The 25,304-nt window shown below is 41.5% G+C and overlaps 1 non-coding gene across 1 annotated transcript; it reads right to left on the bottom strand.

Moving 5' to 3' along the window:
• Window positions 1-24,221: 24,221 nt before the first annotated feature.
• LOC119924825 lies at window positions 24,222-24,359 on the bottom strand. Its single transcript, XR_005449515.1, has one exon. It is a non-coding gene; the product is annotated as a small nucleolar RNA SNORA7 (small nucleolar RNA).
• Window positions 24,360-25,304: the final 945 nt, after the last annotated feature.

The raw sequence follows: 25,304 nt of genomic DNA, 5'->3' as shown, positions 1-25,304 counted from the left end.
GTTGTTTAGGTTCTCATCCTGATATGTTTTTACTTCTTCCCACATCATAATTGCTCTTCCTGCCTTCTCTAGAAATATATATTTATCTTTATTCCCCATTATACTGTAAGTTCTCTGAGGACAGGAATCTTGGGTCTTGCTACTACTTAGCGAGAAGCACGATAGCTTAGCAGATAGAGCACAGGCCTGGGGGGGGGTCAGTAGGACCTGGGTTCTAATCCTGACTCTGCCACATGTCTGCTGTATGACCGTGGGCAAGTAACATAACTTCTCCGTGCCTCAGTTACCTCATCTGTAAAATGGGGATGAAGAATGTGAGTCCCATGTGGGACAGGGACCGTATCCAATCTGATTAACTTGTATCTACCCCAACACTTAGAACAGTGCTTGGCACATAGTAAGTGCTGAACAAGTACAAAAATTATTATTATTACTGCTGCACTCCCCAGCACTGAATTCACTTTTTAGCACTTAAAAGGTATCCACTGATTGACTGATTGATTGGGAAAGACCCATGCATATACTAAAATATTAAATGTAGGCCTTTTTAGACCTCTATTATATGGACAAAATTTCAAGTAATAGAGGAAAGTAAAGGAGGTAATTGATTTTTAGAACTTTTAATGACAAAAACCCTATTACTGCTACCTAGTTGGCTGACTTCCCCTAGTGGGTTCTTCTGCTCACTTGCCATAGACCTCATTCATGGGACTCTCCTAAGCCCTTCTGTGGCAGCACTGAAACCGGTAAAGCCCCAGATCCCTGTTGGTCAGTCAGGCTCAACTCCTGCATAAATACGATTGAGTGAATGAATGAATGAATAATAATTAATAAATGTGGTATTTGTTATGTGCTTATTACATGCCAAGCACTCCAAGTAGGAGGGAGAACAGGAACTGAATCCTCATTTTGCAGATGAGGGAATTTAGGTCCAGAAAAGTGAAGTGAGTTGCCCAAGGTCACACAGCAGACAAGTGGCAGAGCCAGGATTAGAACCCAGGTCCTCTGACTCCCTATGTTACCACTAGCATTTAGTATATACTTTCAATATGTGAAGCATTGTCCTAAGTGCCATAATCCCTTTTTTCACCAGGGGTTCACAATCTAAGTGGAGGAGGACAGATACCCAGGGCAGTAAGAATGTTCACTAACAGCATGTAGTAAAAGGAGGTTACAAAGTGTATTCTGTAATTGTTTTGAATGGCCGATTGGCCTATATATTGTGTAGGCAGGAATGCAGAGGAAAAAACATGATCTCTAGCTTCAAAACAGTGTCTACAGAGATAAAGAGAGAAATAGGTTCATCATTTATAATGATATGGACTCATTCATTCCCTTCTTTATCCACTAGTTGCCTCGAGGTAACTGTGAAATGTTGATAATAATGATGGCACTTATGAAGCGCTTACTATGTACAAAGCACTATTCTAAGTGCTGATGTTAGTTGTGAGTCTGTGATGGGGGCGGGGGAAGCAGCATGGTGTAGTAGTTAGAGTGTGGCCCGGAAGACAGAAGGTCATGGATTCTAATTCTGGCTCTGCTGCTTGTCTGCTGTGTGACCTTGGGCAAGTCACTTAACTTCCATGTGCCTCGATTACCACATCTGTAAAATGGGATTAAGGCTGTAAGCTTGTCCAACTTGATTTGCTTTTATATACCCCGATGCCTGGCACATAGTAAGTACTTACCAAATGCTATAATTATTAATTATTTGAATGAGACATTGGGTTGGCTTAGAAAGTTGTCTGGCTGGCCTATCAATTCTATCACATGGTCTAGAGGACAGAGCAGAGAGTTGGGAGCCAGAAGGTCATGAGTTCTAATTTCGGCTACGCCATTTGCCTGCTATGTGAACTTGGGCAAGTCACTTAACTTCTCTGGGCCTCAGTTCCTTTATCTGTAAAATGAGGATTAAGACTGAGTCCTGTGTGCTCTGCACACAGTAAGCGCTCAATAATCACGATTGAATGAATGTGGGACAGGACTGTGTCCAACCCAATTATGGTGTATCTACCCCAGTGCTTAGAACAGTGCCTGGAACATAGTAAGCTTTTAACAAATACCATAACAACAATAATAATAATAATTATTCATTCATTCAATCATATTGAGCGCTTACAGTGTGCAGAGCACTGTACTAAGAGCTTGGGAAGTACAAGTCGGCAACATACAGAGATGGTCCCTACCCAACAACGTGCTCACAGTCTTATTATTAATATTGTCAAACCTGAGGTGAAGGGGTTGAACTATAGTCCAAAATGCCACTGCCTCCCCCTTTAGTCCAGTGCTTAGAACAGTTCTTGGCACACAGTAAGTGCTTAACAAATACCAACATAATTATTTTTATTTAGTCATATGTCTCAATCTAACACCGGCCTAGTGTCCATGGTGTCACCTCCCCAGGTCATTCATTCATTCATTCATTCAATCAATCGTATTTATTGTGCGCTTACTGTGTGCAGACATAAGACACAATCTGACGCTGCATTGTTCCAGCCCCTCTCCTGCAGCCCCAGCGATCCCCAATCTAGGGGTCCTCCCTACCTCAGACCTCTCCTGGCCCTGGAGGATGGATTTTTAATTTATTTTTAAATAAAAAGAAAACAAATACAAGGTTTCTCACAGGTTCTTTCCTGCTTTCCCTGCTCTTATCTGGCAAATGGGGAGACGAACCTCATGCACATGACATCTCTCCAGGAACTAGTACAGAGCTGCTTCCATGCACACCACAGTGGCCTCTCTGTCCCTTGGCCCAGCAGTAGGGGAAGGGAATTGTTCCATCGTACTCTCCAACATGCTTAGTACAGTGCTCTGCACACAGTAAGAGCTCAATAAATACTATTGATTGTCTGACTGACTGGAAACTGCATGCTCACATGTCTCTTCTCACCAACACAGATTAGCAATGGTAGCATCGGCAACCCTTCATGAGTTCCAGCTCCCGGACCTCCCACCTTACTTATTATCAATCAGTCATTCATATTTATTGGGTTCTTACTGTGTGCTGAGCACTGTACTAAGCTTTTGGGAGAGTCCAATGTAACAGTCTAATAGAGTTGGTGGACATGTTCCCTGCCCACAATGAGTTTATAGTCTAGAAGGGGAAACAAACATTAATATAAGTAAAAATAAATTAAGGATGTGTATATAAGTATTCTAGAGTGAGGTTGAGGAAAACGTGAATGGAGGGAGCAAATCCAAGTGCAAGGAGGATGCAGAAGGGAGTAGGAGACGGACCTCAGACAGAACAAACCCTCCCAAGGAGCTGGAAGAGCCCTGGCTGTGGTGGCCCAGATTGGGGTCCCCCTTTCCTCGGGGTTCACTCCCAAACACTTCGATTTGGGAAGAAAACATGCTCACCCCCATGGTCAGCCTGGGTTTCTTCCTCCCAAGCTTCCCCCAGAATTCCGCCTCCCACTTTCCTGGCAACACCCCCGCTTTAGCAGATCAGGTGACCTAATAATAAAAATAATAAAGATGGATCAATCAGTAATTATTAAAAAGCACGTGATCATAATATTATCTTGAAGGATTTCTCTTGAATTAAGTTGTGTAGAGCAAAATGTGCCACCTCACTGTGGAAGCATAGTTATGTTGTTTCACACAATGAAACCTGTATGGTTAGTAGGAATCTTCTTTTTAATAGTTCCCCCCACCCTTGACATCTACTCAAAATTTTTGGTAGATTTCTTCACATTTTATCTTTGAGGTGGAAAGAAACCAAAAATAGCACCATTCAAGGGTGAGTGTAAGCTCTTTGAGAACAGGGATTGTGTCCCCCAAGTATTTTTTATTGTACTTTCCCAAACACTTAGTATTATATGTCATCTGATTAACTGTATCTACCCCGGTGCTTAGTGCAGTGCTTAGTAAGCACCAAACAAATGCCACAGTTAGTATTAAGCACCTAGTAGAGTGCTCTCCTCATAGTAAGTTATCATAGATTGATTCATAAACACTGAGAGATGATGACATTTGGATTTCAAAGACCAGTTTTCTGTCTGATTTAAGCACTCGAGGAGTCTCTGAATCAGAAGGGCTTTATGCGCTGACCTCACCATTTTCTTGGCAAAAGGAGTCATTTCTGGACTTTATTGAATAGAGAAAGGTTGTGAAAGGAATTAGTAATACAATCCTTCAATTGCAGGTATTTAAATTGATTAGCTGTCAACTCAAATGATTCTCTAAATTCAGCAAACTAAATCATTCTGTCTTCGAGGATGTTTCATGCAATTTGCTAAGGCTTTGGTCCAACCATCACTGCCAGATAAAAGTTGCTTATTTTCCTAATTATCCATGGAGAAATATGGGTGGGGTGGCATAATACCTCAGTTAATAAACTCAGAACAGAGTGGTAATCTGTATCTGGTGTGACAGATAACCTACCTCAAGAAACATTCAATGAAATACATGATCCTTTACTTGCCTTTCATATTTGGTTCAACAGTAAACTTCCTGTTCCCAGTTGATAAGATGCTCCAGTATGCAGTATGATATGGATTTAATGTCCCTAAAGGGAAGTGCACTGAAAAGCAATTGCTACCAAACAGGTTCCTTTCTGCCAATTCAAATCCCGCCTCTAGCATATTAATTTGCTTAGAGGATTTGGAGCTATTGTAAGTCAGCAAAAGATGCCACAAATCCTAAAGTGACAAGAAGGAAAAAACACTCTGCAAAACACTGCATGGCTGATATTTATCAGGCACTGCTCCCTGCCAACAAGGCACCCACATTCTAACTAACCAAGCAATCCATCACATTTAGCTTCTAGACTGTGAGCCCGTTGTTGGGTAGCGATTGTCTCTATCTGTTGCCAAATTGTACTTTCCAAGCGCTTAGTACAGTGCTCTGCACACAGTAAGCAATAAATGTGACTGAATGAATGCATTTATTGAGTCCTTACTGTGTATAGAGAACTGTACTCAGCACTTGGGAGAGTCCAATATAAGAGTTGGTAGACACATCCCCTAGCCACAAGGAGCTTACAAGGAGCCCTTGAGAGGGAGAGTAGAGGGAAGAAGCCATAGGTGATGACTCCTCATCTCTTTTAAGATTGTGATTTTTAACTTCAGATTCCTGTTTCTGGTCCATGCAACAGCCTCATGGAAGGACAATTTCCCCATTTGACCCTGATATAAGCCCGTTAATGATTCCTGCCTTAGCTTTAGCCTTATCAATCAATCAATCGTATTTATTGAGCGCTTACTATGTGCAGAGCACTGTACTAAGCGCTTGGGAAGTACAAATTGGCATCACATAGAGACAGTCCCTACCCAACAGTGGGCTCACAGTCTAAAAGGGGGAGACAGAGAACAGAACCAAACATACCAACAAAATAAAATAAGTAGGATAGAAATGTACAAGTAAAATAAATAAATAAATAAATAAATAGAGTAATAAATATGTACAACCATATATACATATATACAGGTGCTGTGGGGAAGGGAAGGAGGTAAGACGGGGGGATGGAGAGGGGGACGAGGGGAGAGGAAAGAAGGGGCTCAGTCTGGGAAGGCCTCCTGGAGGAGGTGAGCCTTCTGCTTCACTCTCTCCTGAGCTGTCTATGAAGCGGGAAAAAGCCCAGATGTTCTGAACCTGTCCCATCCCAGCTGGTATCATCACATCAAGGAGCCAGTTCCATACAGCAATTCCTGCCCACGTCTCTCCAGGCGGTCAGGAGCCAGATGGAAGGAATTGCAAGTCAGGAGTTGGAGAAGACTTAAATTGGAACAAAGGGTACCAGTGTGACTAAATGACAGTGGTCGTGGATGAGTGGGGATTGGAGGGGAGATACAGAATAAGTTTGTGGAAAAGGGCAATTGCTATGATGAGAGACAGGCAGAGAGACAGGAAGAGAGTGGGAGACAGAGAGACAGAAGAGAGAAGGAAAGAGAAACAGAGAGAGACAGAAAGAGAGCAGAAGAGAGAGTTTGTGGGTGTGTGCATAGTTCCACTGGTTTTACAAAAAGCAAAAATATCCCCAACGTTTGCACGGTTATCATGAGTTCCATGCCCATTTATGGCACAGCTGCGTCCACAACTGGGAAGTCCCTCAGAGATATTCTATTCTCCGACAGATTGATGCTTAACCCATGATGGCCACCAATCAATCAATCAATCAATCGTATTTATTGAGCGCTTACTGTGTGCAGAGCACTGTACTAAGCGCTTGGGAAGTACAAGTCGGCAACATATAGAGACAGTCCCTACCCAATAGCGGGCTCACCACTTTGGACACTCGTGATGGTGGATGTACCAGAGCCTTCAAGGCCATGTGGTCAGAGTCCCTGACAACCCTTCCCCTTATCACAGGTAGGTCAAAAATGTTTAGTTTATGCAGGGATGCATAACCTTTCCCTAACAATTGCCCCTTAAGTAACTGTGCAGTTTCTGTCCAGCCCATGTCCTTGATTGGCTTCTGTAGTCGCTGTTGTCTTTTAGACTGTGAGCCCACTGTTGGGTAGGGACTGTCTCTATGTGTTGCCAATTTGTACTTCCCAAGCACTTAGTACAGTGCTCTGCACATAGTAAGCGCTCAATAAATACGATTGATTGATTGATTGTCTGATTTTGGCCTCCCTTGAACCAAGAGCTGGAACAAGACTGATGTATCTCCTCTGGAACGAGGGCAAGCTGTGACAGCTTGGATTTTTCGCCTCCAGAAGGCCAGTTTTCTAAAGCCACCACTGGCTGTGGGCGAGAACAAACCTCACAGAGATTTATCTTTATGAGAGAAACTCTAAGGCTGCAATAACATGGTTTTTTTTTTCTTTTTCAATCAATCCTATTTAGCACTTTCTGTGAGCATAGCACTGAATTAAGCACTTTGGAGCGTACAGTACAACAGAGTTGGTAGATGCATTCTTGTTCCTTTCTGTGGTTCATTTTTGTTTAGATGCTCACTTTCACTCATTTTACAAGGTCAAAAAAAATCCCAACTTCAGTAGAGCCAACATTCATGCCTTCAATTAATCAATCAACAATATTTATTGAGTGCTTACTATGTCCAGAGCACTGCACTAAGCACTTGGGAGAGTACAGTACAACAGAATTAACAGGCACGTTCCCTGCCCTTAAGAGCCATCCGCAATTGTTTATGCAATGGTCGAGGGCACGGGAGTGTCAGCAGCTGAGGAATTTGATTCTGTGTCTACAGATTGCACCCACTATCCTTAGCAACTGCTTGGTGAAGTGTGTTCCTGATTTCTTGATTTCACGGACCAGGAGAAAGAATGTGGAGGGGTCAGGGCAATCCCCCCTGACATGAGATATTAATCAATCAATCAATAGTATTTATTGAGTGCTTACTGTGTTCAGAGCACTGTGATAAGCACTTGAGAGAGCACAGTGCAACAGAGATGGTAAATACGTTCCTTGCCCACAAGGAGCTTGCAGTCTACAGGGTGAGACAGACATTTATTCATTTAATCATATTTATTGAGTGCTTACTGAGTGCAAAGCACTGTACTAAGCACTTGGAATGTACAATACAGCAATGAAGAGAGACAGTCCCTGCCCATAATGGGCATAGAGTCTAGAGGTGGGGAGACTGACATCAGTAAAGGAAATAGGCATCGATATAAATAAATAGAATTATAGATATACATATATACATAAGTGCTATGGGGCAGGGAGGTATATGTATCTGTTTAACATGTATACATATATATATATATATTGTGTGTGTGTGTGTGTTTCCTTTTACTGGCAGTTTACATGCATATCTATATATAGCTATCTATATGTATATAGATATAGATACATATCTCCCTCTCGGGATCACACCTAGAGAGTTTCCAGTACTCTGCCAGTCTTACCTGTGCTCACCTGTGCTGGGCAGCAGTGGCAGGGGAGAGAGTCATTCATTCAATTAATTCAATCATATTTATTGAGTGCTTACTGTGTGCAGAGCACTGTAGTAAGTGCTTCAAAAGTAAACTTTGGCAACAGATACAATCCCTACCCAACAATGGGGTCACAGTCTAGAAGGGGGAGACAGACAACAAAACAAAACAAGTAGACAGGCATCAATACCATCAAAATAGATAAATAGAATTATAGATATATACACATCATTAATAAAATAGAGTAATAAATATGTACAAATATACACAAGTGCTGTGGGGGGGATGCGGGTAGAGCAGAGAGAGAGAGTAGGGGCCATGGGGAGGGAGGGAGGAGTAGAGAAAAAGGGGGGCTTTGTCTGGGAAGGCCTCCTGGAGGAGGTGAGCTCTCAGTAGGGCTTTGAAGAGGGGAAGAGAGCCAGTTTGGCAGATGTGAGGAGGGAGGACATTCCAGGCCAAGGGTAGGACGTGGTCAGTGGTCGACGACAGGACAGGCGAGAACGAGGCACAGTGAGGAGGTTAGCGGCAGAGGAGCAGAACGTATGGGCTGGGCTGTAGAAGGAAAGAAGGGAGGTGAGGTAGGAGGGGTCGAGGTGATGGAGACCTTTGAAGCAAACAGTGAGGAGTTTTTGCTTCACGCGACGGTTGATAGGCAACCACTGGAGATTTTTGAGGAGGGGAGTGACATGCCCAGAGCATTTCTGTAGAAAGATAACCAGACAGCAGAGTGAAGTATAGACCGAAGCGGGGAGAGACAGGTGAATGGGAGATCAGAAAGGAGGCTGATGCAGTAATCCAGTCAAGATATGATGAGAGACTGAACCAGCAAGGTGAGGATGGAGACTCTAGTTGACTGCGTGGAAGGAGGAAATGGTAAACCATTTCTGTACTTTTACCAAGAAAACTCTATGGATCCACCACCATAATGATTGCAGATGGAGATGGGAGATGGGAGTTGCTATGAGTTGGAAACAACTCGACAGCATAAGACAAAAATAAAATCTATCAGATGAGAAGCAGCATGGAGTAGTGTATAGGCCATGAGCCTGGAATTCAGAAGGCAGTGGGTTCTAATCCCAGCTCCACGACTTGTCTGCTGTGTGACCTTGGGCAAATCACTTAGCTTCTGCAGTGTGGCTTAGTGGAAAGAGCACGGGCTTGGATGTCAGAGGACGTGAGTTCTAATCCTGGCTCTGCCACTTGTTGCCTGTGTGACCTTGGGCAAGCCACTTAACTTCTCTGGGCCTCAGTGACCTCATCTGTAAAACAGGGATTAAGACTGTGAGCTCCACGTGGGACAGGGACTGTGTCCAAACTAATTTTTCTTTTTTTTATAGTATTTGTTAAACACTTACTATATGCCAAGCAATATTCTAAGCGCTGATTTGCTTGTATCCATTCTAGCCCTTAGTACAGTGCCAGGCACATAGTAAGCGCTTAAAAATTACCATTATAATTCTCATTATTATAATTGAATATGCCATATGTTATTATCCAGTTCCAAGTGAATTGTCAAACTAGGGGTATCAATTAATCACATTTACTAAGTGCCTACTATGTGTGGAGCACTGAACTAAGCACTTGGAAGAGTTCAATAAAACAGTTAGCAGACAAGTCCCCTGCCCACAAGGACCTTACAGTCTAGAGGTAGAATAAAGGCGCTATTATTTTAGAGTGCCACAAGACAGAGACATTGAAAATCTTTCATTTCACCTTCATAAACTTAATATCGACAAATTCTACTGAACATTTAAACTGTAGTCTAATCCTAAGTGGAATTTTTAAAAATCAAAACATTTCACTTAAAAAGCCTAAAATGAATATCAAAATACAGTATCTACTCTGGATTATAGTATTGGTGATTACTTGGTGCAACTAAATCTTTACTTTGCATTTAATTAGTAAATCTCAAAGCTGCCTGGCCAGTATGCGCTTAATAAATGCCATCATTATTATTATCATTATTATTTATTCCAATTGCTTCATTCCAGGCATTTCATTTCTCAGGGTAGAAAAAGACAGTCCCTGGGATCTATCATTTGGATGGTCCTGGTTCCATTGTTACACACATTCTTTTCAATACTCCGGGGTACTGTGGAGAGGAATTTTCAGGATCTACATTATTATCATGATCAAACACTTCACATAATCCAATGCTATCTGTCATTTGACTGAGGAGAGCCAACCTTGAGTCCAGAGAATTATTTTTTCTGTTAATAACCAGATAACATGATCAAAATAGAATCTCCGTGAGAGATTTATGAAGGGATCCACTGTCCACAATACCAGACTGCTAATTTGCTGGATTTTATGGGTTTGGTGAAAGATCACCTTTATAAAATCACTCTAAGAACATGCAGACCATAAAAAATAAAGGTAAAGTCAAGAACGTGGCCTAAAAGAAAAAGATAAAAATAAACTATTCTGCTACATTGACTTTGAGGTTATGGCACAGTCATTCTTCATTCTTGAAACTACAAACAGTTGCCTTACTCCTCATTCCCTTAAAAGGTTATAATATATGGGTCAGCTTGACTTTGGTCTTGTAGTTACCCAAAACACAGCTGACAACTTCTTTAGCGATTTATCAATTAAGTACCATTTCCTTGTAAGAGAAGCTGGTTTCTACCTTTCAGGATATTACATTTTAGATAGAAAAGAATTTATGAATTTATGTAACACCTCGGGGATGGAAGTCTAGATGGAAAATGTGTTTAAACACAGGTACAGTATGTCTCCAGATAAGGGGACACAGAAGATTAAAGAGGCTTAATGAAGGATGATAATGATTGTACAATCATTCTGGGCTCACATTTGCAGCAGTGTCTGTGTTTCTGATTTATTTTAAATGGTTAACATGTTTCTTAGTTAAATGAATTCCACTCGAAGGGCAGACCTCCCAAATGTGATTTAAATGTTTGTCTTAAACACATCCATTTCTTTTTTTTTTTTTCCAGCCATTCACGGAATTCAAGCCCCTGCCCACTTTCCTGGAATTCTAATTTTGAAAAATGCCTTTGCCCATCTCTAACTGCAATCAGTGTTTCCTACGCATGTTTGATTTCCAAAACGAAATGATTGTTTTCAACCTGGGATGGAGAGAATGGCAGAGATGCTTTGGCGGATTTAAGATGAATATTCTAAACCCCGGTGGTCTCTACACAAGGCTGACTCCGTGTGGACATTAACATTTAAAATGAGTGCAGATGTGTTGCCTGCTAGCTTTTCCAGGAAACCCAGCCTAAATGCCTCCATGGAAGGGAAATCAACTGAGTGGCTCTATTCCTTGCTTTTCTGTGACTACTGTGGATTTACCTGGGTGACTCACCAGACCTCCTTAAATTTTGGACTTTTCTTTATAAAATAAAACTATATCAAGTTCCTATGGGCACTGAATGATAACAATCAAGCTCATGGTTATAGTGAAACATTCTTGTTAACAGACATGAGCTGCAAAAACAAATGCTTTAAACAATTCCTAAAAATTAAATTACATAAATATAGTACACGTTTAGTTTTTCACAGCACTCTTATTAGTCAATCCATCAATGGTATTGACTGCTTACTGTGTTCAGAGTACTATACTAAGAGTTTGAGCAAGTACAATAATATTAGAACAGTGCTTCGCACATAGTAAGCACTTAACAAATGCCATTATTATTATTATTATTATAGAAATGATAGTCGTGATCCCTGCCTATAAAGAGCTAGTCTACAATCTTATCTACAATCACTCAGTCTAGAGTATTTATGGACGGTACAGTGTACTGGGTGCACTGGAACATTCAAATGAAGAATAAGATATGATCCCTTCACCTGGAAGAAGTCCTAATGTAATGGAGAATACTTTACGTTCCTCAAAACAGAAATGTACATACTTACAGCATATGCATATAACTATAATTCTATTTATTCTGACGGTTTTGACACCTGTCTACTTGTTTTGTTTTGTTGTCTGTCTTCCCCTTATAGATTGTGAGCCCGTTGTTCGGTAGGGTCCGTCTCTATATGTTGCCGACTTGGACTTCCCGAGTGCTTAGTATAGTGCTCAGCACACAGTAAGTGCTCAATAAATACGATTGAATGAATGAATGAATGAATATATGTGTACGGTCTTTCGCCTTTGAAGAAAACACCGTAGATGATGAAATTATCCTATGAGTGTGTGTGTGTGTGTGAGAGAGAGAGTGTGTGTGTGTGTGTGTGTGTGAGAGAGAGAGAGAGAGAGAGAGAGAGAGGGAGGGCTTGGAGCTGTTTTCTCTTTCTTCCTTAGGATACTTTTGTGCATAAAGAACCATTCCCTTCTCCTTTATCCTCAGGAAGTGACTCCCAGTTTTCAGATGGGAGGCAGTGGAGCCTGAGGATTTGTTTCATCGGGTCCTGAAGATGTTTCATTTGCCCTCTTTGCTCTTCGTTTCCCAATTTCAGCTCTCTGTGCAACCGTTGGGATATCCTGCTGTCATTAATTTGGCCCACATTTTCCACCAAGCATAACTGTGTTGGGTTTGAGCACATTTTCAATTTGAAAAGGCCAACTTTGTTCCACAACTTGGTTTTATATGGCCCTGCATTGCTATTTGATATTGAGTGTATCCCATAAATAGTTACTGATAGAAACTGCTTATTCAAGCAGTCAGATGTAGTATCCGTGTACACGGACCTAGGTCTTACAGCCATAGAGAAGACTGGACAACATTACAGCTCTGTAGAACTTTGGTTTGTCTTTGGTTAAATGCTACGTCCCAACACAATCGGTTTGACTATCTTCTCCAAAGAATATACCAGCCTTCTTGATTTTGTTTTCTACTTCCTTGTCCATCTTCGTATTGTCAGTTAGGGAACTACCTAGGTAATAAAATCCTAGGACAAAATTTAGCTTCCTGTTGTCCAGATAAGTATTTGGTTGACTGTATGACTGCCCTAGGACAGGTCTGGGAATTAGAAAGTCTTGGTTTCTAATCCCAGCTCCACCACTTGTCTGCCGTGTGACCTAGGGCAAGTCATTTCACTTCTCTGTGCCTCAGTGACTTCATCTGTACAATGAGGGTTGAGACTGTGAGCCCCACATGGGACAGGGACTGTGTCCCGCCTGATTTGCTTGTATCCACCCTAGAGCTTAGTACAGTGCCTGGCACATAGTAGGTGCTTAACAAATGCCACAGTTAGTATTATTATTATCACATCACCAAACTTATCTTCAGACTTACTACCAGCCTGGATTGCCTGACTGATTTGGTGAAGTAGTTTACAGCCATTTTTATGTCATTCTTGAGGTTGTGCTTCTAGAGCAGAGTCATCAGTGCTAAGCACTTAGTACAGTGCTCTGCACACAGTAAGTGCTCAATAAGTACAATGGAATGAATGGATCTGCTTAGGGCCACTACTGAATGACTGTCTCGAAGGATACTCAAATTTTGCACTGGAAGAGTTTCTTAGACACTGAGGCATAGTCTAGCACCTTCATGTAGGTCTCTAATATCTTCCAGACCGGCTATATAAAATAAGGTGAACAGGACCAGACACACTGCAGCAGCGTGGCTCAGTGGACAGAGCACGGGCTTTGGAGTCAGAGGTCATGGGTTCAAATCCCGGCTCCGCCACGTGTCTGCTGTGTGACCTTGGGCAAGTCACTTAACTTCTCGGAGTCTCAGTTACCTCATTTGTAAAAATGGGCCTGAAGAATGTGAGCCCCACGTGGAACAACCTGATCACCTTGTATCCCCCCAGCGCTTAGAACAGTGCTTTGCACATAGTAAGCACTTAACAAATGCCATCATTATTATTATTATTATTATTATTATTATTCGTGCTTTACTTCATTGGCAATGGGGAATGGATCAGGCAATGCACACTCGGCTCTGATCTGGGCAGCCATGCAGCGTGGCCTAGTGGGCCTGGAAGTCAGGAGGTCCTGGGTTCTAATCACAGCTCCACCACTTGTCTCCTATAAGACATTTGGTAAGTCACCACTTCTCAGTGCCTCAGATACCACATCTGGAAAATGGGGATTGAGACAAGGAGTCCAGTGTCTATTATTTTATATCTACCCCCATGCTTATTACAGTGCCTGGCACATAGTCATTGTTTATTAAACACCACAATTGTTATTATGATGTAGTGTCAGAATCTTGATGAACTTTTGAGGGCAACCGGATTGGCTTTGTCATTTCCAGAGCGCTGATCTATGTATGATGGCAAATTTTTGTGAAGTTTATGAAATCTGTCTAGATATCTTAGTGCCGTTCCCTGCACTTTTTGTGCATAAGACTTTCAGCAAAGATCATGTCCACTTAGCATTGTGTGGCCAAAAGCCACATCATGATTCAGGCAGCATTTGGTTGATGATATGAGACACATCTCCTCCAATCAATCAATCAATCAATCAATCGTATTTATTGAGCACTTACTGTGTGCAGAGCACTGTACTAAGCACTTGGGAAGTACAAGTTGGCAACATATAGAGACAGTCCCTACCCAACAGTGGGCTCACAGTCTAAAAGCCTCCATGAGGCCTTCCCTGACTAAGCCCTTACTTCCTCTCCCTCGACTCCCTTCTGGGTCATCCTGATTTGCTCCCTTTATTCACCATCTCCACCTCAGCCCCACAGCACTTATCTACATATCCATAACGTATTTATTGATATTAATGCCTGTCTCCCCCTCTAGACTGTAAGCTCACTGTAGGGGGAATAAGCCTGTTACTCTGTTGTATTCTACTCTCCCAAAAGCTTAATACAGTGCTCTGCACTCAGTAAGCACTCCATAAATACTATTGATAGATACTCTTTAGCATCCAATCCAGGCGGATTCTGGCTAGGATCTTGTCAGAGCTGGAAAGTAATGTGCTACCTTGAGTATTGCCATAATCTGATCTTTCACTTTGCTTCTTGAAGACGACTGATATCCTTGAGGTCTCTCGATGTTTCCTCAGTGGTCCATGTTGAAGAAAAGCTTGTGTAAGGGCTTAAACAGGGTGATGTGTCTGTTTATTATCATATCATACTCTCCCAAGTGCTTAGTACAGTGCTGCACAAACAGTAAGCGTTCAATAAATAGCATTGAATCAATGAATGAGTGGAGGGCTTGTAGAGCTCAGCAATCATGCCAATCAGGGGCCAGGGACTTTTCCATTTTTCATGGCTGTGCTGCAGGCACTTTCTCAATTGCTGGGACAAATCCCACTTCATATTTTGGAAGGTTCTGCATTATTTGGCAGCTCTCATCTTCAATACTGGGAAGCATGTTGAAGCCATTGAAATGTACTTGCAGTCTTTTCAGGATTCCTGTCATGACCATGCAGCTGTCTTTATTCTTCACAGCTCTGCTGATGACATAATATCTTTAGAGATAACAATAATACTTTTTATGGTATTTGTTAAGGGCTTACTATGTTCCAAGCACTGTTCTAAGCGCTGGGGTAGATACAAGGTAAGCAGATTGTCCCATGTGGGGCTCACAGTCTTAATCCCCATTTTACAGATGAGGAACTGAAACCCAGAGAAGTTAAGTGACTTGCCCAAGGTCACACAACAGACAAGTGGAGGAGCCGGGTTTAGAACCCATGACCTCTGACTCCCAAGCCCAGTCTCTTTCCCCTAAGCCGCACTGCTTCTATGGTATACCATAAAGATACATAAAAGGGTTGGTCTCACATTGGTTTGATTTGTATACTACAGCGCAGGTTTCTACAAGCTTTAGAAAGTGGTATCCATCCATTAATACTTGTGATATTTGTTAAGCACTGACAATGTATCAGCCACTGTACTAAGCTCTGAGGAAGGTACAAGCAAGTCAAGTTGGACACAGTCCTTGTCCCACATGGGGCTCACAGTCTTCATCCCCTTTTTGCGAATGTTAGTGAAATCAAACACTGTTTCCCCATCTAGACTGTGAGCTCGTTATGGGCAGGGAATATATCTGCTAATTCTGTTGTACTGTACTCTCCCAAGAGCTTAGTACAGTGCTCTGCACATAGTAGGTGTTCAATAAATATTATTGATTGAATAAGGAATGACCCACAGTGTTGAAAGCAGACAAAAGATCAAGGAGGACTGGTACCCAGTAGATCTGGTTGGACTTGGCTCTAAGGAGGTGACTGGTGACTTTGGAGGAAGTACTGAGAACCTTAATCTGCTTTTTCAAGAAATGTATAGAGGAAGTAATGGCTGTCAAGGCATACAAGGTGTTCAACGACTATGGACCGGAATGGGGGTGGAGAGTAGGAGAAGCAGCATGGCCTAGTTGCTAGAACCCGGGCCTGGGAATCAGAAAGTCATGGGTTCTAATCCCACCTCCATCACTTGTCTGCAGTGTGACCTGGGGCAATTCAATTCACTTCTCTGTGCCTCAGTTGCCTCATCTGTAAAATCCGGATTGAGATTGTGAGCCCCACGTGGGACAGGGGACTGTGTCCAACCCAATTTGCTTGAATCCATCCCTGTGATTAGTACAGTGCCTGGCACATAATAAGCACTTAACAAATACCATTATTATTATTATTATTATTATTATTATTATTATTATTAGTAGTAGTAGTAGTAGTAGTATTAGGGTGATGGGGCTATGGAAATCAGAGAAGGCTTACCTATAACACAGTCATCATTTAAGAACTCCTGAATGAGTTACTCAAGGATTCTCCATGTTGCACCAAACCCATCTAATGGAGTATCCCAGAGACTCACAATCAATCAATCAATCAATCAATCGTATTTATTGAGCATTTATTGTGTGCAGAGCACTGTACTAAGCACTTGGGAAGTACAAGTTGGCAACATATAGAGACAGTCCCTACCCAACAGTGGGCTCACAGTCTAGAAGGGGGAGATAGAAAACAAAACCAAACATATTAACAAAATAAAATAAATAGAATAGATATGTACAAGCAAAATAAATAAATAAATAAATAAATAGAGTAATAAGTAATAAATAATGGTATTCCAACCCAGTTTCTGGATTCCTTGTGACTTAAAACAAAACTCTGTAGATCATGTTGAACTGCCTGTCGCTATTACAGTGCTCTGCACACAGTAAGTGCTCAATAAATACGATCAAATATTACACAGCCCTGCTCTTCTTTGTTGGCAATGTGATGGGAAAGAATCAGACACAAAACCCATCTACTCTAATCAAATGTGAAAAAAAAGAGACTAACATAAAACTTTTATGAACTGAATGAACCAGTTGTATTTACTGAGTGCTTACTTTGTACAAAGCACTGTATTAAAAATAATGATAATAATAATAATAAGAATTTTGGTATTTGTTAAGTGCTTACTATGTGCCAAGCACGGTTCGAAGCACTGGGGGGATACAAGGTAAACCAGGTTGTCCTACATGGGGCTCAGTCTTAGTCATCATTTTACAGATGAGGGAACTGAGGGACAGAGAAGTGAAGTGACATGCCCAAGGTGACACAGCAGACAAGTGGCAAAGCCAGGATTAGAACCCATGACTTCTGACTTCCAAGCCCGGGCTCTTTCCATTGAGCCACGCTGCTTCTCACTTGAACATAAAATAAAAGATAAAAAACATAAATTCATTCATTCATTCAATCATATTTATTGAGAGCTTACTGTGTGCAGAGCACTGTACTAAGCACTTGGGAAGTAAAGTTGGCAACATATAGAGACGGTCCCTACCCAACAACGGGCTCACAGTCTGGAAGGGGGAGACAGAAAACAAAACAAAATATGTGGACAGGTGTCAAATCATCAGAACAAATAGAAAGCAGCATGTCTCGGTGGAAAGAGCACGGATTCTGAGGTTGTGGGTTCAAATCCTGGCTCCACCGATTGTCAGGTGTGTGACTTTGGGCAAGTCACTTAACTTCTCTGTGCCTCAGTTCCCTCATCTTTAAAATGGGGATTAAGACTGTAAGCCCCCCATGGGGCAACCTGATCACCTTGTAAACTCCCCAGGACTTAGAACAGTGCTTTGTGCATAGTAAGCTCTTAATAAATGCCATCAATGTATTATCATTAACCAAATAGAATGGTAAATATGTACAAGTAAAATAGAGTAATAAATCTGTGCAAACATATATACAGGTGCTGTGGGGAGGGGAAGGAGGTAGGGCGGGGGAGAGGACTTACACAAATATATATATATATATATATATATATATATATATATATATAAAGATGAGATCAAGATGAGATAAACACTGACAGTTTGCCACAATGCAAATTTTAAGAACAATTAAATCCACCAACCTAACCTCACTGGGCATTGTATTTAGCATGCAGGGACTGGTCAGTGTTTGCTGTCACAATGGCCCCATGCAGTCATCTTCATTTTGCACTTGGCAGCTGTTCTCATAAGCGCTTAGTACAGTGCTCTGCACACAGTAAGTGCTCAATAAATACGAATGAATGAATGAATGAATTAGCACTTTGACCCTCTGGAGTGGAGGTTCTCACTATTGCCTAATCTGTCCCATTAGATCATGAAATAGGAAACTCCAACTTTACATTTCCAAGGGTTAAAAATAATGGATTTGGGATTGCTTCCTTTTCTTTTGTAGTTATATTATGATTATACGATCCAAGGTAGGTTGGGATGGAGTACTGTAGCAGTTTATTAGTATGGGACAGTAATTAATATTTTAGCCTCTCTAAAGTAAATCGAATCCCTTATTTTATTTATAAAATGCCATCCTAGTTGAGGCAGTGAACACAATATTTAATAATTGATGTGGATTTGTAGAGCTGAAATCTTGTAAACAAAGTAGTATTTCAGTGTAACGAAAGCTGAACAAGCTCTCTTTGTGATATGTACTATCATTTTTATAGCACCTATTCTCCTAATATCAAGGCAGAGAAATCTTAGGTAAAATAATGACAGAAAAGCATTTCATTTTTGCTCCTGGAATTAGGGAGTTTGGCCTAGTACGCTTTCAGAAGCACATGTATTTCAAAATATTTTTCCAGTCTTCCCAACTTTAATTTTTTTAAATTAAAATTTGTAGGCTCTTTTAATGTAATGTAAACACATATGCACTGAAGACCCTTAGAGGACTGAATCTCAGGGATTTATATTAAAAATACCGAAATGTAAACAACATGTAAGTGAGGGCATGCATAAAATTTACAATGGACAGATTTCCCTTTCTATTATTGGATTTTTATTCCTTTCACTCGTTATTTATTCTTTATTCCTCCTTGCCTCATTCTTGTGGAAAATGGAGTTGAGAAACTGAGACACATTGTCAGCTGGTGATGTTAACAAGCTTCTTCATGCCAGGAGAAGCCATATGGAAATGGTTTATGTTATAACAGTTAGTGATAAATTGTACAAAAAGGACACATAGCTGTAGTTGATGTGGCACAATGACAAGAGAGAACGGGAATTTTATTTTACTGTTTATTAGTTGAATAGTATAGAATAGCTGGGAAGATTTAATGTTCTCTCTGTTTTTTTTTTTAATTAATTGCACATGCTTTTAAACCGTAAGAGATTCTGGTATGCTGTGTATATAGTATAGTGGGCTAATCTATGAACTGGAAATAAGAATCAGGAATACCAGTAAAGACTTTATTAGTGAAACAAACAAACAAGCAAACAAAAATTAGATTGTCAATCCCATCCTTCACTTGGCTAGCCAGTCAATGAAAAATATCATTTAAGTACTTTACTGATTCATAAAAGGAGAACGCATGATGGTTTAAAAAAAATTAGAACCTACTAGAGAATGCAAAACCAATAGATTCATAGAAACATTTCTATTTTACCCTCCCAGTAGCCTGCACCATCCAAGTGCTCAGTAAATAATAATAATAATGATTTTGGTATTTGTTATGTGCTTAATAATAATGATGGCATTTATTAAGTGCTTACTATGTGCAAAGCACCGTTATAAGCGCTGGGGAGACACAAGGTAATCAGGTTGTCCCACATGGGGCTCACAGTCTTAATCCCCATTTTCCAGATGAGGTAACTGAGGCACAGAGAAGTTGTGACTTGCTCAAAATCATACAGCTGATAAGTGGCGGAGCCGGGATTAGAACCCTTGACCTCTCACTCTGAAGCCCACGCTCTTTCCACTGAGCCACGCTGCTTAATATAATCAGATAAACAATGAATTGCAGTGTAATGCCCACTCTAAGGGTGGGTAAGCAAACACACAATCAATCAATCAATTGTATTCATTGAGCGCTTACTGTGTGCAGAGCACTGTACTAAGCGCTTGGGAAGTACAAGTTGGCAACATATACAGACAGTCCCTACCCAACAGTGGGCTCACAGTCTAAAAGTCACTCACAGTCACTCTTATGAGACAGTGAACTGAGGAAGATAACTGACCCCTGCAGGGAAGAAGAAGAAGAAGAAAGAAGAAGAAGAAGAAAGAAGAAGAAGAAGAAGAAGAGGAAGAAGAAGAAGAAGAAGAAGAAGGAAGAAGGAAGAAGAAGAAGAAGAAAAAGTAGAAAAGAAGAAGAAGAAGAAGAAGAAAGAAGAAAGAAGAAAGAAGAAAGAAGAAGAAAGAAGAAGAAGAAGAAACAGAGTCAGTCAGATCCATTTCCCCTAGCTGCCCAGAAACTTCCTCCCACCTAACAGGGCTTCCATAGAGAGGAACTGATAGCTCTCCAGAGTTTCTGGTTGAGTTGCTCTGCTCCTAATCTCCATGCACGGCAAATCCCAATCTGGAATAATAACAACATCAAGATTCCAGGAGGTGTCGGTGAAATGCAGAGTCAGCTGTGTCTCATTCTGCAGCAAATAATAATGATAATAATGGCATTTATTAAGTGCTTACTATGTGCAAAGCACTGTTCTAAGTGCTGGGGAAGTTAGAAGGTGATCAGGTTGTCCCATGTGGGGCTCACAGTCTTCATCCCCATTTTACAGATGAGGTAACCGAGGCACAGAGAAGTTAAGTGACTTGCCCAAAGTCACACAGCTGACAATTGGCAGAGCCGGGATGTAATGACCAGCTTTCTGAAGGAAAATCATCTCGGTGAGCATAGCTATGGGGTGTATCTATGAATGATAGAGGTTTTAATGTCTGTCCATTTCTGTCTGTATGTGTCTTTGGAGTTTCTCTCTTTTCTCTGCCTCCTTCTTTCCCCTAATCTTGAGCCACTTGCCTTGGCCCTACAGGGTTTCTGCCTTGTAACCAGGTCTTGTTTAATGCTGTCGAGTCATTTTCGACCCATAGCGACACCATGGACACATCTCTCCCCGAACACACCGCTCTCCATCTGCAGTCACTCTGGTAGTGTATCCAGAGAGTTTTCTTGGTCAAAATATGGAAGTGGTTTACCAATGCTGCCTTCCGTGCAGTAAACTACAGTCTCCACGTTCAACTCTCTCCCATGCTGCTGCTGCCCTGCACAGGTGAGTTTTGACTTGTAGCAGGCTGCCTTCCACTCACTAGCCACTGCCCAAGCTAGGAATGGAATGGGTAATAATAATAATAATAATAATAATAATGGTATTTGTTAAGAGCCTACTATGTGCAAAGCACTGTTCTAAGTGCTGGAGAGGTTACAAGGTTATCAGGTTGTCCCATGGGCGGCTCGCAGTTTTTAATCCCCATTTTACAGATGAGGTAATGGAAGCACAGAGAAGTTAAGTGACTTGCCCAAAGTCACACAGCTGACAGTTGGCGGAGCCGGGATTTGAACCCATGAGCTCTGACTCCAAAGCCCGTGCTCTTCTGCTTGACTCTCCCTCCCATAGCCGAGACTGGCAGAGGACTGGAAACTCTCCAGGTTTGACCCTGAGAGGGCTTGTAACCTGGTACAGCCAAAAATTAATAGAGCTATTTTTATTTGTCAATATCATTTTCTTTGTAATAGTAGTCATAGTACTTATTAAGCACTTATTGAAATAAGTGCTGGGAGAAAATTACCCAGGAGGGAATTCAACTTGGAACCCTGTCCCGTGAGGGGCTCACAATCTAAGATTTATAATAATGATAATAATAATAATGGTATTTGTTAAGTGCTCACTGTGTGCCAGGCACTATACTAAGCTCTAGGGTGAAGACAAACAAATCTGGTTGGACACAGTCCCTATCCCATATGGGGCTCACAATCTTAATCCCCATTTTACAGATGAGGTAACTGAGGCACAGCAAAGTGAAGTGACTTGCCCAAGGTCACACTGCAGACAAGTGGTGGTGCCAGTATTAGAACCTATTACCTTCTTACTCCCAGGCCTTTGCTCTCTCCACCACTCCATGCTGCTTCTTGGTTCTGTTTAAAAAAATGTATTAATTTGCTAGTATATAAATTTCCTACTGTCATACAGTACTTTTTTAGGGAATTTAAGAGTAAGCTGACACTTTCATAAAAGTGCAGCATGCATGCAAATGTATAACAGTCTTAAGAGCTCATCCTAGGAATAATTCTAACTAAGGATGTTACTAGGAAATCGGAATGAGAGACTGTAGGTAGAGTAAGTCTAGGGAGGCATCTTGGATGTGAGTTTTGCACAGAATTTTGAAGTGAGGAGGGAAGAAAGTCTGGTTTGGTAGAGAGGAAAGGCAAGAGCGTTCCAGGCAGAAGCTGGAGAAAGGAGGAGACAGGCCAGACATAAATAATCACAATCAAATATGACTGACAAAGCAAGTGACGGAAGCAAAAAAAAATATGCACAGCCAACTACAGTGTCATTCATTCATTCATTCATTCAATCGTATTTACTGAGTTTGTCCAGAGGTCATTCTCATAATCAGCACTATCACCACAGTTTTTTGCTAAGCCAACCAAATTGTACCATGCAGTGTCCTGGGTGCTGGAAAAAAGTACAGTAAAAATGAGGAGGCAGAGACCCTGTCCTCAAGGATCTCACAAAACAAAATACAGGAGGAAATTCTTATGCAAAACCCAACTCTCAGAAGTGGACACAGCGCATAATAGCATGGTGATAATGAATTAGCAACCTCGACAAGCAGGGCCAAGTGGTTGAGTATGTTAAATCACATTCAAGGCCAATATGTTCCAGTTCTTCCCAGTTCTTCTCAGTTTTCTAGACCAAATTAAAGGCAGACTCCTTGGCACTGCTGCCTCCTCTCCTGGAAGGTGATCAGAGGGATACGTCTATCATATTGGATGTTTTTTCACCCCAACTCTTGTCAGAGACCTGAACAGTGTCCTGCACATGATGAGCGCTCAATAAATACCACTGATTGATGGATTAATTGGGGCTGCAAATCTATCTCACAAAGCTATGAAAATAATTGCCTTCATCACTCCCACTGAGTGGACATCAGAGAATCCAGGTGTTACTTCAGGAATTCTCAGAACTAAAACTCATCCATCATGTCCAATGGGACACTCCATCATCATAAATTCAGTGCGCTCTCACATCTAAATGATCGTACAGAGTTTTTCTTGGCTTATCATTTCCCTTACTCTCTTTTTCAATCAGTCAATCAGAGGTATTGAGCATTTACGGCACACAGAGCATTGTATTAAGTGATTGGAAGAGTATAAATATAACAGAGTTGTTAGACATGTTCCCTGCCTGCAACTATTTAACAGTCTAAAGGGGGAGTATTTCTGGAGTACTTTGGTTGATTTGATAGATGTCACTATCTCTGCTAAATCGAAATGTACTTTAATCACTCTATTTGGCATAAATAATGGCAACTCTGTTAGCAAATGGATGTCTTTTTGTTGAATAGGATGTGAAAGAAAACTCTTCCAAAATTAAGTATTGTATTTACATGTCCACATAGAACATCTTATTCAAAATCTTGAACTAGAAACCTATTTACATTGCCATTTGATCATATCACTATTTATTGCATTTTTAACGGCCTTCAGTGTATTTAAATTCTTTTGGTTGATTTGGGGGGAATCTGGGGAAAACATCAGTGCACTTTGAATTATTTTCAATGGGAAACTACACTTCATTGACAGTTTTCGCTTAGAGTTCTATCTTCATAGATAAAGAATGCTAACAGTTTAAAATGGTAGTATCACATCAGGTCTGTGGCATCACTTCTGGCTCAGAGTAATCTGTCTCAAATCTTCCTGTTACTCTCCTCAGGGATAGGTTATGGGATATTATGGTGGGAGGCATGGAGGGAGTTGCAAACTTCTGGACACTTAGACTGCAAGCACCATGTGGGACAGGGACTGTGTCTGACCTAATTAGCTTGTGTCTACTCCAGCACTTAGAACTGTGCCTGGTACATAGTAGGCACTTTGTTTTGTCTTATTCCGTCGAATTGTTTTTGACCCAGAGCGACACCACGGACACATCTCTCCCAGAATGCCCCACTCTTCATCTGCAATTGTTCTGGTAGTGTATCCTTAGAGTTTTCTTGGTAAAAATAAGGACGCGATTTACCATTGCCACCTTCCGCATAGTAAACTTGAGTCTCTGCCCTCGGCTCTCTCCCATGCTGCTCAGCATGGGGAAGTTTTGAATTATAGCAGATTGCCTTCCACTCGCTAGCCACTGCCCAAGCTAGGAATGGAATGGGTAGGCATCTGCTTGACTCTCCCTCCCATAGCCAGGACTGATGGAGTACTGGAAACTCCCCAGGTGTATCCCTGAGAGGTGAGTAAGTACTTAACAAATACCATAATAATAATGCTGTGCAGCTCACAGTGTTGCAACCACTGCCTGGCCAACCATTGAATTTTAAGGTGGCTCCCCCTAAGGAACTGTCATTTATGCTGCCCATTTCCTTATACAATGACAACAACTTGCTGGCATCTGCTATCACCAGTCATTCTATCAACAACATTTATTGAGCGCTGACTCTGCAGAGAGCACTGTACTGAGCATTTGGCGGAGTACAGTACAATAGAGTTAGACACAATCCCTGCCCTTAGGGTGCTTACAGTCTGACAGGTGGCAGAGCAAAGATTAGAACCCTGGTCACCTGGCTGCTACTCCTGTGATCTTTCTGCTAGGCCACGCTGCCAGCCAAATGATGGTATTTACTAAGTACCAATGTGCTAAACATTAGATTAGTTACAACATAACCAGATCAGACACAGCCCCTCTTCCCAAAAGGGCTTGCAGACTAAGACGAAAGGCAAATGGGTACTTTATCCCCATTTATAGATGAGGAAACTGAGGCATGGAGAGGTTAACTGACTTGTCTATGATCATCCAGCTGGCAAGTGGTTGAACTGTGAGCCCGTCTTCTAGACTGTGAGCTCATTGTTGAGTAGGGACCATCTCTATATGTTGCCGACTTGTATAATAATAATAATAATGATGGTATTGGCTAAGCGCTTACTATGTGCAAACCACTGTTTGAAGCACTGGGGCATATAAGGTGATCAGGTTGTCCCATGTGGGGCTCACAGTCTAAATCCCCATTTTACAGATGAGGGAACTGAGGCACAGAGAAGTTAAGTGACTTGCCCAAAGTCACGCAGCTGACAATTGGCTGAGCTGGGATTTGAACCCATGACCCCTGAGTCCAAAGCCCATACTCTTTCCACTGAGCCACACTGCTTCTCTAAGCCCTTGTACTTGTACTTCCCAAGCTCT

Source organism: Tachyglossus aculeatus, chromosome 2 (genome assembly GCF_015852505.1).
Source record: "Tachyglossus aculeatus isolate mTacAcu1 chromosome 2, mTacAcu1.pri, whole genome shotgun sequence".
Lineage (NCBI taxonomy): Eukaryota > Metazoa > Chordata > Mammalia > Monotremata > Tachyglossidae > Tachyglossus > Tachyglossus aculeatus.
This window is presented reverse-complemented; position numbering and strand designations above follow the sequence as displayed.